Source organism: Gymnodraco acuticeps, unplaced genomic scaffold (assembly GCF_902827175.1).
Source record: "Gymnodraco acuticeps unplaced genomic scaffold, fGymAcu1.1, whole genome shotgun sequence".
Lineage (NCBI taxonomy): Eukaryota > Metazoa > Chordata > Actinopteri > Perciformes > Bathydraconidae > Gymnodraco > Gymnodraco acuticeps.
The window spans coordinates 201,603-213,959 of NW_022990940.1; positions in this window are offsets into that span (position 1 = coordinate 201,603).

Consider the following 12,357-nt stretch of genomic DNA (forward strand, 5'->3'; position numbering starts at 1 on the left):
TAATCCATGAGCAACTGGCATTATGCAGAGTCATCAAGGGCACAAAATAAAATAAAAGTATTTTACACAAAAATAAGACAGAATGACTTGAATCGATGCTGGAAGTAATCATGATTATCCTGCAAGGTGGTGCTTTACCTTAAACAACTCTCCAGAGTACAGTACAATTGTATAACACCTCACAGTTAAACAATTTAAGGATGCATCGCCCATGATTAACAATGTGCAAATAACAACTACCATAGTGCAATGCCCATACGACTGCCAGCCTGATGTGCTTCACACTCATTCATAGGCGAACTCACCAGTGAGCAGAAAGCAGTGGTGTGGTTTCTATATGAACAATACAAAATACAAATAACCTTTCACAAACAGGTATTTCATAACTGCTTACAATTATAAGGAAGACATTTCAACTATTATTGGCAGTCACAGGCTGCTGTATACTAAACACCACTCTCACTGACAGAACCAACCCGATATCACGGCAAGACGTGAACATGTGACGATTTACCATGTTGGGAGACGTGAAGATGTCACGATTTCGTCCCTTCAAACGTGACAGTTACACGGTATTGTTAACCCATGTTAACCAGTGGAGAAATAACCGGAAATGCCAAGCAAATACTACCCCGACGGTCGGTTGTTATTGTCAATATTAATATAATAATGTTTTATTTTTTAATTGTCACACTCGATTACGCCAATTTTCTTGTTGCCCCAGCTGGTCGACACCTCTTTTAGCAGAAACAAATCGATGTTAATCCATGCGTGTAGATCTGGGCCCTTTCTCATTTCATCAAATCCCCCTCCTCGACTCCTCGGTCCTCCGGTAGTGACCCGGAAATGAATTTCAGCGCGCCATGTTGAAGGACATCTCATTTCTCTAAATGCACTTCGAGGATCGAGCGTCGAGGAGGCTCTCTGGAGTAGCTCTAACCGAGGATACACTGGCCGTGGGCCCTTCTCACTTCTCTTATTTTTCATTTCCTCGCTCCTCGGTCTCACCGGAAGTTGATTTGTCTGCGCCATCTTGAGTAGCGTCCCAATGGCCTTATTTTTGCCGGAGGACCGAGGAGCGAGGAGCGATAATGGAGGATAACCGAGTTACCACCAGACCATCCTTCGATGAAATCCTCAGACGCTCGCCCCGCCCCCTTACTGTGTATCGCTCACTGATTGGACGATGCAGTGTATGGAGTCAGATTTGGGTCAATATTCTAGCGCGTAAAACAAGCTAGTCACGAGCGGAAAATGTGCTTTTACACGCGCATAAAATGACCCTCGCGCGCTGATTAAACCCCCGCGAGCGGCTCTGCGCCCGCGAGCGAGAGAGACAGCCCTCTTGCTCGCTCGCAGGAGTATCAGCCTCGCGGAGTCTGTCTACGCGCGCGTGAAAAGTTTCTGGCCCTTTGGGGCGGAGCCACTGGACTTTGATTGACAGCTGCCAGGAAACCCGGAGTTGCCAGGTTTGATAAATGCCTGAACTACCAAGAGCCGAGGAGTGACGGCAGCAAAATCAGTTGGACGAGATTGAATGGTAAAGTTGTCCATAAAAAACTATTATATTCGTAAAGTGTACAGCTAATATATATATATATATATATATATATATATATATAAATACATTTTATATAAAACAATATATTTTTGAGTGGGCTGTATCTGGCGAAAATTGCATATATATATATATAAATATAATTGGTTGTAAAAAAAAAAATTGTATTTGCTTGATACAAAAGGACATTCTTTATAACCAATTGCTTTATTATCACGCATTTGTAATATTTGTATGCTGGAACTGTTGTATTCTTTTTGAAAAATAAAAGATAAATAAATAGCTCCCTTGTCATTCATTTTTATCCTTAATTATCCATCCAACACTGAAAAGGTGGTCCTTGTGAAGAATCTCATCACTATATTCCCTCAGCTGAAAGTCATTTACAACAATAGTTTGCTGTAGATTAAGTTTGTTTTAACCAAGGTATAAGGTTTTTTTAGGTGTGATTTTATGAATTATCTATTCTGTCAACATTTGATGAATTAGAAAAATATTTATATTTTTAAATGTTAACAATTATTTTCTTAATGACATATTGTGCTAATGAAATCCTTGTAAATAAATGTCCAATGAATGTATTCTTGCATTCGATTTTTTGAATAAAAACCATATCCACCACCTGGTACTTCCAGTAATCGTCATTGACACACAATGTGCAGATATATCACAATCAAATGTTAATTCTGGTTAAAGAAATATAACACAAAATGTGCAGAAATAACAAATGAGTGTGTTCATCTTGGTTACACATTTATGACACACAATGTGTAAAATGTGCACATTGTGTGTTAGGGGCATGTAACACATTTTGTGTGTAAAAATGATTTACACATAAATAAACACAACACGTGTTGTCCCTGAGCACACTCTGTAGGTGTGTTGAAATTCAACACATATTGTGTCATTTTTGACACATCCCTTCTAAGAGTGTACAGCAGACAGTAGCTAGTAATTTTCGACAGATACAGCCCACTCAAAAATATATTGTTTTATATCAAATTAATTTATATATATATATATATATATGCAATTTTCGACAGATACAGCCCACTCAAAAATATATTGTTTTATATAAAATTAATTTATATATATATATATATTAGCTGTACACTTTACGAATATAATAGTTTTTTATGGACAACTTTACCATTCAATCTCGTCCAACTGATTTTGCTGCCGTCACTCCTCAGCTCTTGGTAGTTCAGGCATTTATCAAACCTGGCAACTCCGGGTTTCCTGGCAGCTGTCAATCAAAGTCCAGTGGCTCCGCCCCAAAGTGCCAGAAACTTTTCACGCGCGCGTAGACAGACTCCGCGAGGCTGATACTCCCGCGAGCGAGCAAGAGGGCTGTCCCGCGCAGAGCCGCTCGCGGGGGTTTAATCTGCGCGCGAGGGTCATTTTATGCGCGTGTAAAAGCACATTTCCCGCTCGTGAGTAGCTTGTTTTACACGCTAGAATATTGACCCAAATCTGACTCCATACAGTGCATGCACTGATCTGATGCTTCTTGACATGAGAGCAGTTTCCCAGCGGAGTGAAGAAAACACATGAACCTCACGAGAGTCACTCCTCAGTTTATACCGTGTTTTGTTTCAATTCATGTATCATTTAGTTACAAATATGTGATATATCTGAACAACAAAGTGGTCAAAAATCATTTTCTTCATTTTTTGGAAACATTTTCATGATCGCTTTTTTCTTTTATACATTTTCATTTATTGTCATTTCCATTCAGTCAATCATTAAGTGCTATTAAAATGTTAATGTGCTACATATCCACACAAACAAACAAAGTGTGCAATCCAATGAATGTTAATCTAACTGGGTTTTGATAGATAATATATCTCTTTTTCTTCTCTCAATTATTTTATTTCTATTGTGCACTCTAATCAATATTAATCAAACTATTGTTCGTTTATACATTTTAAGAATGGCGTTTATTTTTTTTAGAATTATTTTATTTTATTTATTTGGGTCTACAACAGATGATACAAATGTTTGTGTCAGTAAATGTGTACTAACAGAGTGTTTGTGAAAATAACGGGGACAGAGCTGGCTGCTGTCAGACGATCAGCTGTGCAGCATCATCACAAACGGAGGTCGCTTCACGTGATGCTCCGGAGGAAAGGACGTCCCATTGCTCTTAAAACTCATTTCCCTGCTTTTGTGGTTCCCTTGCGTCTGTCCATGCTTCCCTGGTGGGAGGGACTAGTCGCAGGGAAACTACGCAAGTGAGGGACGCAAGGAATCCATTTAATCAAAGTGAGAAGGACCCCGTGTCTCAATTCAGGGGTTGCATACTTCGAAGGGTGCATTCGTAGACCGCTTACGTCACTTCCGCCGAAAGAAGGCTGTCCCAATAAAAAAAAAAGACGAGACTCCTCCGAATGCGGCCCACGAATGCAGCCTACTTTTCCCCAATTTGAACATGAATTTGAAGGATACATCTAATGTACACTCCGCGGCCTACCATATCCCAGGGTGCAATGCGCGCAGGGACGAGGGAGTTTTTTTCAAATGAAATGGCTTCCGGTCTCCCCAGCAGAGTGGATTTAAAAGCAGCAGCGAGCGGAGGAATCACTAATAAATGTGAGTATTGGGTTTTAACTTACTTTAAATTAACTAACGTCACACACGTCAAACCCAAGGGGCATTAAAACGTACATTTGCGTTAAATAATACGGTGTAGTGCCAGGAAAAGGGAGTCGGAGGCGGTGTATTAAGAACAGAGTTCCAATCTTTATTAGCCATTAATAACAGAGAGGTTATCGCATGAACTGCTCTGCTTGACGAGCTAGCAGGAATGGAAGCTAACGCTACAGGTGTTCCCACTAAAGGGTCCGTGTGGCAACACAATACGAGAGGTGAATTATGTCCAATAACGTGTCACCACACAAGCCCCCCCAGAATTCATGTGTAAACAAAATCCGTATGGCGGGGAGGAATAATTCGCCTGCCCCCACGAGACCTGCGCACCGGAGTCGGTACAGCGACCTCCGCCCGTGCGGCCCCTGACAGAGGAGGGACCGGAACAACAGGTCCACACTCCCTGACAGGAATCAAAGCCGGGGGTCGGCCCCGTCTCGGCGGCCGAGCCAGCACCACCGGCCGGTCCACGTCCAAGTGAGCAGCCTTCACCCGGTCAACCGAGACGTGCTCAGCCTTACCGCCCATGTCAACCACCAGGTGTTTTTCACCGTGTTCCAAAACCCGGAAAGGTCCATCGTAAGGGGGCTGCAGGGGGCCTGTGTGTGCGTCGTGACGAATGAAGACGTGCCCAGCCGAGCGTAGCTCCGCGGGAACTTGAGACCCTGGCGCACCGTGCTGAGTAGTCGGCACTGGAGCGAAAGCCTCCGCCGCGTCACGAAGAAAAACTCGCTGGGCCGTGGCAGACCAGGGAGCTGATGCATTTGGGAGGAAATCCCCCGGAACTCTCAGCGGCTGACCGTAGACCATCTCCGCTGTAGAACACTGCAGATCTTCCTTAGGTGCGGTCCTCAGGCCCAGCATCACCCAGGGCAGCTTGTCGACCCAGTTACCGTCCGTAAGGCTGGCCTTGAGGGCCGCCTTCATGGAGCGATGAAAGCGCTCGCAGAGGCCGTTAGCCTGCGGGTGGTAAGCAGTAGTCCTGTGCAGCTTAACCCCCAAACCGCCTGCCAGTGTTCCAGAGCTCGGACGTGAACTGAGAGCCCCTGTCTGAGGAAATGTCTGACAAGGTTTCAAAACGACACACCCACGTTGCAATGAAGGCCCGGGCAACGTCTGCGGCTGATGTCGAAACGAGCGGAACCGCCTCCGGCCAACGGGTCGTTCTGTCCACCATGGTGAGGAGGTAGGAAAACCCCTGAGAGGAAGGCAACGGACCAACCAGGTCAATGTTGACGTGATCAAACCTCCTCTCAGGCACCAGGAAACGCTCCAACGGGGCCTTCGTGTGGCGGTGCACTTTAGCGCGTTGACAAGCCACGCACTCCCTGGCCCAAGTCCTCACGTCCCTTTTCAGTCCTTGCCAAACGAACTTCGCCGCTACCAAACGCACCGAAGGTTTAACGCCGGGGTGTGACAGGCCGTGCACAGCCTGGAACACAGGACGCCTCCAGCTTGCAGGGACGACAGGCCGCGCCAGGCCCGTAGAGACGTCACACAGGAGAGTAATGCCCACGTCGCCGAACACCACGTCCTCCAAGCGCAGCCCCGCGCTCTCCACCTTCAGAGCCTGGACGCCGGAATCTGTGACCTGGTCCGCCGCCATGCGAGTATAGTCCAGGCCCAACTGGACGGCACCGATGACGACCCTGGAGAGGCAATCAGCAACCAGGTTCGACTTGCCAGCCACGTGCTTAATGTCCGTAGTGAACTCCGATATGTAGGACAGCTGCCGCTGCTGACGTGCCGACCAAGGCTCCGCCACTTTTGACATAGCGAAGGTGAGCGGCTTGTGGTCGACAAACGCCGTAAATTCACGGCCTTCCAGCATGAAACGGAAGTGCCGCACGGCCAAATAAAGTCCGAGGAGCTCCCGGTCAAAGGCGCTGTATTTGCGTTCTCTAGGCGTCAGCTCGCGGCTGAAAAAGGCGAGCGGCTGCCAAGCGCCCTCCACCCACTGCTCGTGCACTGCACCGACCGCGTAGTCCCGACGCGTCCGTGGTGATGGAGATGGGAGCCGTAGATGATGGGTGTGCCAGCAAAGCCGCCTGAGCCAACGCGGTCTTGACCTCAGCAAAAGCGCCGTCCGCCTCTGCTGTCCAGTCGATCTCCTGGACGGGGGTCTTGCCTTTCAACGCTTCATACAGCGGCCGCATGATGTGTGCGGCCCGGGCGATGAAACGGTGGTAGAAAGTAACCATCCCCAGAAACTCACGGAGCGACCGGGCTGTGAGCGGGCGAGGAAAAGCCACAACAGCCTCCACCTTCGCTGGCAGAGGTGTCGCACCGCCCTTGGTGACGCGGTGCCCCAGGAAATCGATGTCCGACACCCCGAACTGGCACTTTGCAGGATTGATGATTAATCCATGTTCGTTGAGCCGTGTGAAAAGGGCTCGGAGGTGGGACAGGTGCTCCTGCACTGAAGCGCTGGCGACGAGTATGTCGTTGAGGTAGACAAACACAAACGGCAGGTCCCGCAGCACCGAATCCATCAGGCGCTGGAATGTCTGAGCGGCATTCTTGAGTCCAAAAGGCATCCGCAGGAACTCAAAAAGTCCAAAAGGCGTTATCACTGCTGTCTTGGGAATGTCCAGGGGGTGCATGGGCACCTGGTGGTATCCACGCACCAGGTCCACCTTGGAAAACACCCCCGTACCGGCCAGATGCGCAGAAAAGTCCTGAATGTGCGGCACCGGACGTACCAGGCGTAGTGGCGTCGTTGAGTCAGCGGTAATCCCCGCACGGGCAGAACCCGCCGTTTGGTTTGGGAACGACGTGCAGGGGGGAAGCCCAAGGACTGTCGGAGCGGCGGACAATGCCCAGGCGCTCCATGGTTGCGAACTCCGCCCTTGCTACAGCCAGCTTAGAAGGGTTCAACCGCCGGGCCCTGGCGTAGACAGGAGGCCCCCCGGTAGTGACGTGATGTTCCACGCCATGCTTAGTGGTAAGCGCAGAGAAGGTGGGTAGCGACAGGTTTGGAAACTCGGCCAACAGCAGTGCTGGAATTGGGCCGGTACTCACCGGTACGCAGTACCGGCACTTCTGGTTCTGACCCATGGAGTACCGGCACTTCTTGCTCAGTACCGGCATGCTGGCGGTACTCCGGTACTCATGCACCGTGCCAGTACTCAACACTCTCCCGCCGTTCTTATTATACATCCATATATATATATATATATATACAGCCGCCCGGTACTCAGTAGATGCGTCATGAGGTGCCGAACGGACATTCTCATCGCTCTAACCGCTGGAGTTTCACAGCGGCTGTCAGCTGTTTACTCCTGTCATTCAAACAGAACGTGCTGGAGAGGGGGCGGGGCTTATCTTCTCCATGTAAATACTGTGGTGGAAACGACTATGTCAAAATTAACCTATTTGACCGTGATTTAATAGTAATACACGTTTCAAAATAATAATAATAATAATAATGCCGAAGTAACAACATACTGAAAACTGTTAGTAAAACCATGTTTTAATGCTTTACAATTTACATACCTAGATGCACGTGTGTTGTGTTTATGCAGTGCAACTCCCACCCAGTGGGTGGCTATGTAGAGTGATAGAACAGAGCAGGCACGCCCCAGAGAGAAGGAAAGCAAGTCACGTCACAAATTAGCATTTCTAAAATGTTAGCTTGGATTAATAAAAGTGCAAAAAGACAGTGGTTGTCGCCGGAAGAAACTTCAAATACAGAGAATGCTGTGCCTGTGTTGGAAATTGTGTCTGATGGGGAGCTTTCTTTGGTTGATCCTCCTGCTCCAAGTTCTAGTGCATTAGCATTAGCACTAGCTCCGCCGCCTCCTCCAGAGCCTCTAACGTTAGCTGCTGCTGGCGCAACTGCCACCACCAACACCGGGCAAAGCGATGCACCTGACTGCTGGACAACGGACCAGGTGCAATATTTTTGCAAGACCAATGCATGGCTCCTTCTTAAAGATAAGAAGCTAGGATGTCGGATATGCAGAGATGTCAAATCTTTGGGAATACACACTGGACAAGGACTGAAACTGTCAACTGAATGGGGTGAGTGTGCAGTGTCTCATTTCGGTGTTGACAAGGGCAAACAACAAGCTAGCCTGAGAGAAAAAAATCAAAGAACATAAAGAATCACAAGCCCATGTAAAAGCTGCTGACATCCTTACATCTGCTTCACGTGAAACTATTCAACATCAAGTGCAGTCTATGCATAAATCTGAATTAGACACCACTATCAGAGTTTTTCGAACGGCATATAAAATTGGCAAACATAGCCGGCCATTCACAGACATGCCAATTGATTTGAATGTACAGAAACTGAATGGGCTGAACGTGGGCAGGGTTTTGCACTCCAATAAAACCTGTGGCGAAATCATCGACCACATAGCTCATGAGCTGAAGAAAAAAATGGCAAAAGACATTACAGAAAACCAAAGAAAACTCTGTGTTTTGGTCGATGAATCTACCACTATTAGTGGTAAAACGGTGCTTGTTGTGTGTCTACGCTCAGCATTAGCTGATGCTGAACCCGAAACGTTTTTTTGGGAGCTGATCGAGTTGGATGGAACAACGGCTGATGACATCACAAAGGCGTTAATGGAGTGTCTTGGAAGAGATTTTAACGAGGACTTTTTAGGTCAGTGTTTCGTTTCTTTTGCATGTGATGGGGCTTCAGTCATGCTAGGGAAGAGAACAGGCGTTGCTACCCAGTTGTGTAGTAAATTCCCAAGCCTGTTTGTGTGGCACTGCTCCAATCATCGTCTAGAGCTGGCAGTTGGGGATGTGGTCAAGGAGGTCTCAGGGCTCAATCATTTCCAGATCTTTTTTGACAAACTCTATTCCTTGTTCCATGCCTCCCCCAAAAATCAGAGGCAGTTAGCGCAGTGTGCGCAAGCAGTCGGACAGCGTCTCCTGGTGATAGGGCGTGTTTTGTCCATCCGCTGGGTGGCTTCAAGTGAAAGGAGCGTCAGAGCAGTCTGGGAAAACTACCGAGTGCTTCATGATCACTTCACAAATGCTGCAAACGACACGAGCAGGGATTCCAGAGACAGAGCAAAGTACAAGGGCCTGGATGATGTGCTCACATCTGCAACGTTTGTCAGCAATCTGGGACTGATGTACGATGCGCTCACAGAGCTCAGCGACCTCTCTCGGCAACTCCAAAAAAGAGAGATGACACTGCCTACAGCAGATAGGCTCTTAACTCGAGAAATACGAGTTTTTGAATCCATGGTCACCATGCCTGGCCCACACATGACTACAGTTCATACAGCTCTAGCTGAGAAGTCCTTCAAGGGTGTTGCCCTGCGTGAGAATGGCAGGCTTGTACAGATTCATGCAGGTCAGTTTTTCCGCAGTATGGTAGAGAATCTGAGACACAGAATGACTTCCACAACCTCCTCTCATGTCAGCACAAGAGAAATCCCATTACATGGCCGGGAGGCCCGGGACAATCAGCTAATCCAGGACATGAAAGTTATCCATCCTGGAAGTTGGCCTGAAGAGGAGTTAGACGTACAGTATGGGGACGTAGAGGTGCTACGTTTGTGCGAAGTGCTGAAAGTGGACAGAAGAGAGACTGTTCAGGGCTTTCGCGAATACAAGGAAACCAGGGCATCCCGTACACCTGCTGCCATGGAGCCTCTACTGAAAGCAGTCCGAACCATCGCTGTCTCCACTAGTGAGTGTGAGCGGGCATTCAGCTGCATGAACGATATCCTTACTGCAAAAAGAAATGCTCTCTCTGTCTGCCGACTGTCCAGCCTGGTTTTCATTAAATGTAATGGACCATCACTAGGACAGTTCAATCCGGAACAGTATGTGAGGTCCTGGCTGGCAAAGGGAAGGAGAAGTGCTGATGAAAGAGCCTGTCCAGCTCCAGCCCCTGATACTGATGTCCCCAAGGCCTTCTGGAGCCTTTTCTAACAATGTGAAGTATATTGCAAAGCAGCTCACCCAGTGAGAAGACTTTTGGCATAATGTGCCGATTTGTACAGATCCTGGAGATAGAAGGACTTCAGACCAACCAGGGAGTTATCGGATCAGCTTGGTGTTCAATGTAACTCTTTACCATGGCTCAGACTTTGTTACTTGCAGTTACAGTTTCTCATTTTAGATTGTGCAAATTTTGCATTTGTTTTTACATGTTCTTTGTTCATGCTCTTTATCATTTTTCTGAGTTGGAAAGTTAGATTGCATCATAGTTTACTTTATACATATTTGTATTCTTCAGTGGTGAAGTATATTGCAAAGCAGCTCAGCCATGTGAGAAGACTTTTGGCACTTTTTCGTTTTTCGTTTTCTGAGTTGGAAAGTTAGATTGCATTCAAAATGTACAGAAATACTTAATTTTGTTAAAGCTTTTTATAAAAAATGCTTCTGACCAGAGCTTTGTTTCCTTGTCATTAATGTTGAACACCACCAGAGGGGCTCTCACCTGAAAGGTCTCTGCTTCATGTGTCTTCAGCAGAAGATCTAGACTTTGATTGCTATATTTTCAGTTAATATTGACCTTACTGAGCTTTAGCCATATCCGCTGCCTATCATAACAAATGTTAAGTACAGTGAACCTTTCTAAAATATACAGTAGTAAAGAGACAAACCCACCAGCATTATAGTAGCCAAATTCTTGTTTGTGGGCTGTATATATAAAATTGACTTGAAAAAGTTGCTGATTTTAGAGTACTGGCACCTTTTTCATTCCAATTCAAGCACTGGCCAACAGTCTGAGAAACGTGTCTGCCCCCTGACTGCGCTGCCAAGTGTGCACACGAGGGAAGAAAACGTTAAGGCATCAACCAAACGCCTATTCTTAACGTCCACTAAGAGTCCATGAGCACACAAAAAATCCGCTCCGAGGAGGGGAAAAGAAATGTCCGCTGTCACGAAATCCCAGCTGAAACGCTGTCCTCCGATGCACAGACACATAGGCCTCACGCCATACGTGCGAATGGGACCGCCGTTAGCCGTCGTTAATCGCGGTCCGTGCCCGCCACGGGCGACGTCTTCACTCGACGCTGGAACTACGCTCCGTTGAGCGCCCGTGTCACACAGAAACAGGCTCCCCGAAACGCTGTCGAAGAGGAGCCTGCACGTGCCGCCGACGCTCAGAGCCACTACTGAGCGCCAGCCCCTCCGTTTCCCGGGGGTTTGTAGCTGCACGGAGCGATGCATCTCTTCGCCCTTGTCCCGAAACGTGCGTGGTAAACGCACTCTCCACGCCAGCTCGCCACAGCCGTGTCCGGCCTCCGCCATGCTTTCTTAACTGTAGGTGGGCCGCTGAGCGTCGCGGCTAACGTCTCTGCACCGGGCTGTTGTGTAGCCAGGAAAAAACGATCCGCTTCCTCAGCCAAAGCACGGGGCTCCGTGACAGGCGTGTTGGCCAACGCCATCTGTACCCGGTGAGGCAAGTGACGCAGGAAAATCTCCGTGAATAAAATCCGGGGATCTTCCCCCCCTAGCAGATTTAGCATTTTCTCCATTAGCTGGGATGGCTTGCTGTCTCCTAGGCCTTGAATGTCAAGTATCTGGCGGGCCCTCTCCTTAGCAGATAAGCTAAATGTCTTAAAGATCAAATGCAAAGGTTTTTTTTATAATTGCCAGTAAAATCGAAAACATATAGCAACAACACTATCTAAGATATTGCAGTATTAAAATCGGAGATAATATGCGTCTGACAATGCGCAATATGTATTTTGTTCAACCCCCAACACCAAGTCCGACGATTTATTTTCTCAGCCGCTCCTCCGCAAGATGGCGTCGCGTGACGTCACAGTGGACAAACAAACAAACCTTGGCTTATCGCTCACAGCTGCTTCCGCCGATAGTACAACTTAGTTTCGTTATCATGTCTGATTCTGAGTAGACTATAGACTAAAAGCTTTAGGAATCCAAACTATAACATATAATAAGTACCCTGTATCAAGATTGATGCAAAACAAGTGACGTTTGACCTTTTTAGAGAGGTTTAGAAAAATAAAGTCCAGGCGGACTCACCACTGGGTAATTTGGGAACCATCACAACCAAACACAATGCTAACAGTGAGACTCTGAATTAGCCCCGAGCGAAAAATGCTAACCTAATACTGCACCGAAATCACTCCTAGCTCCCTTATTACTTATCCTAGCTCCACATCCAACACATTGTTTATGATCGTAAAGACACAGAATCTAAC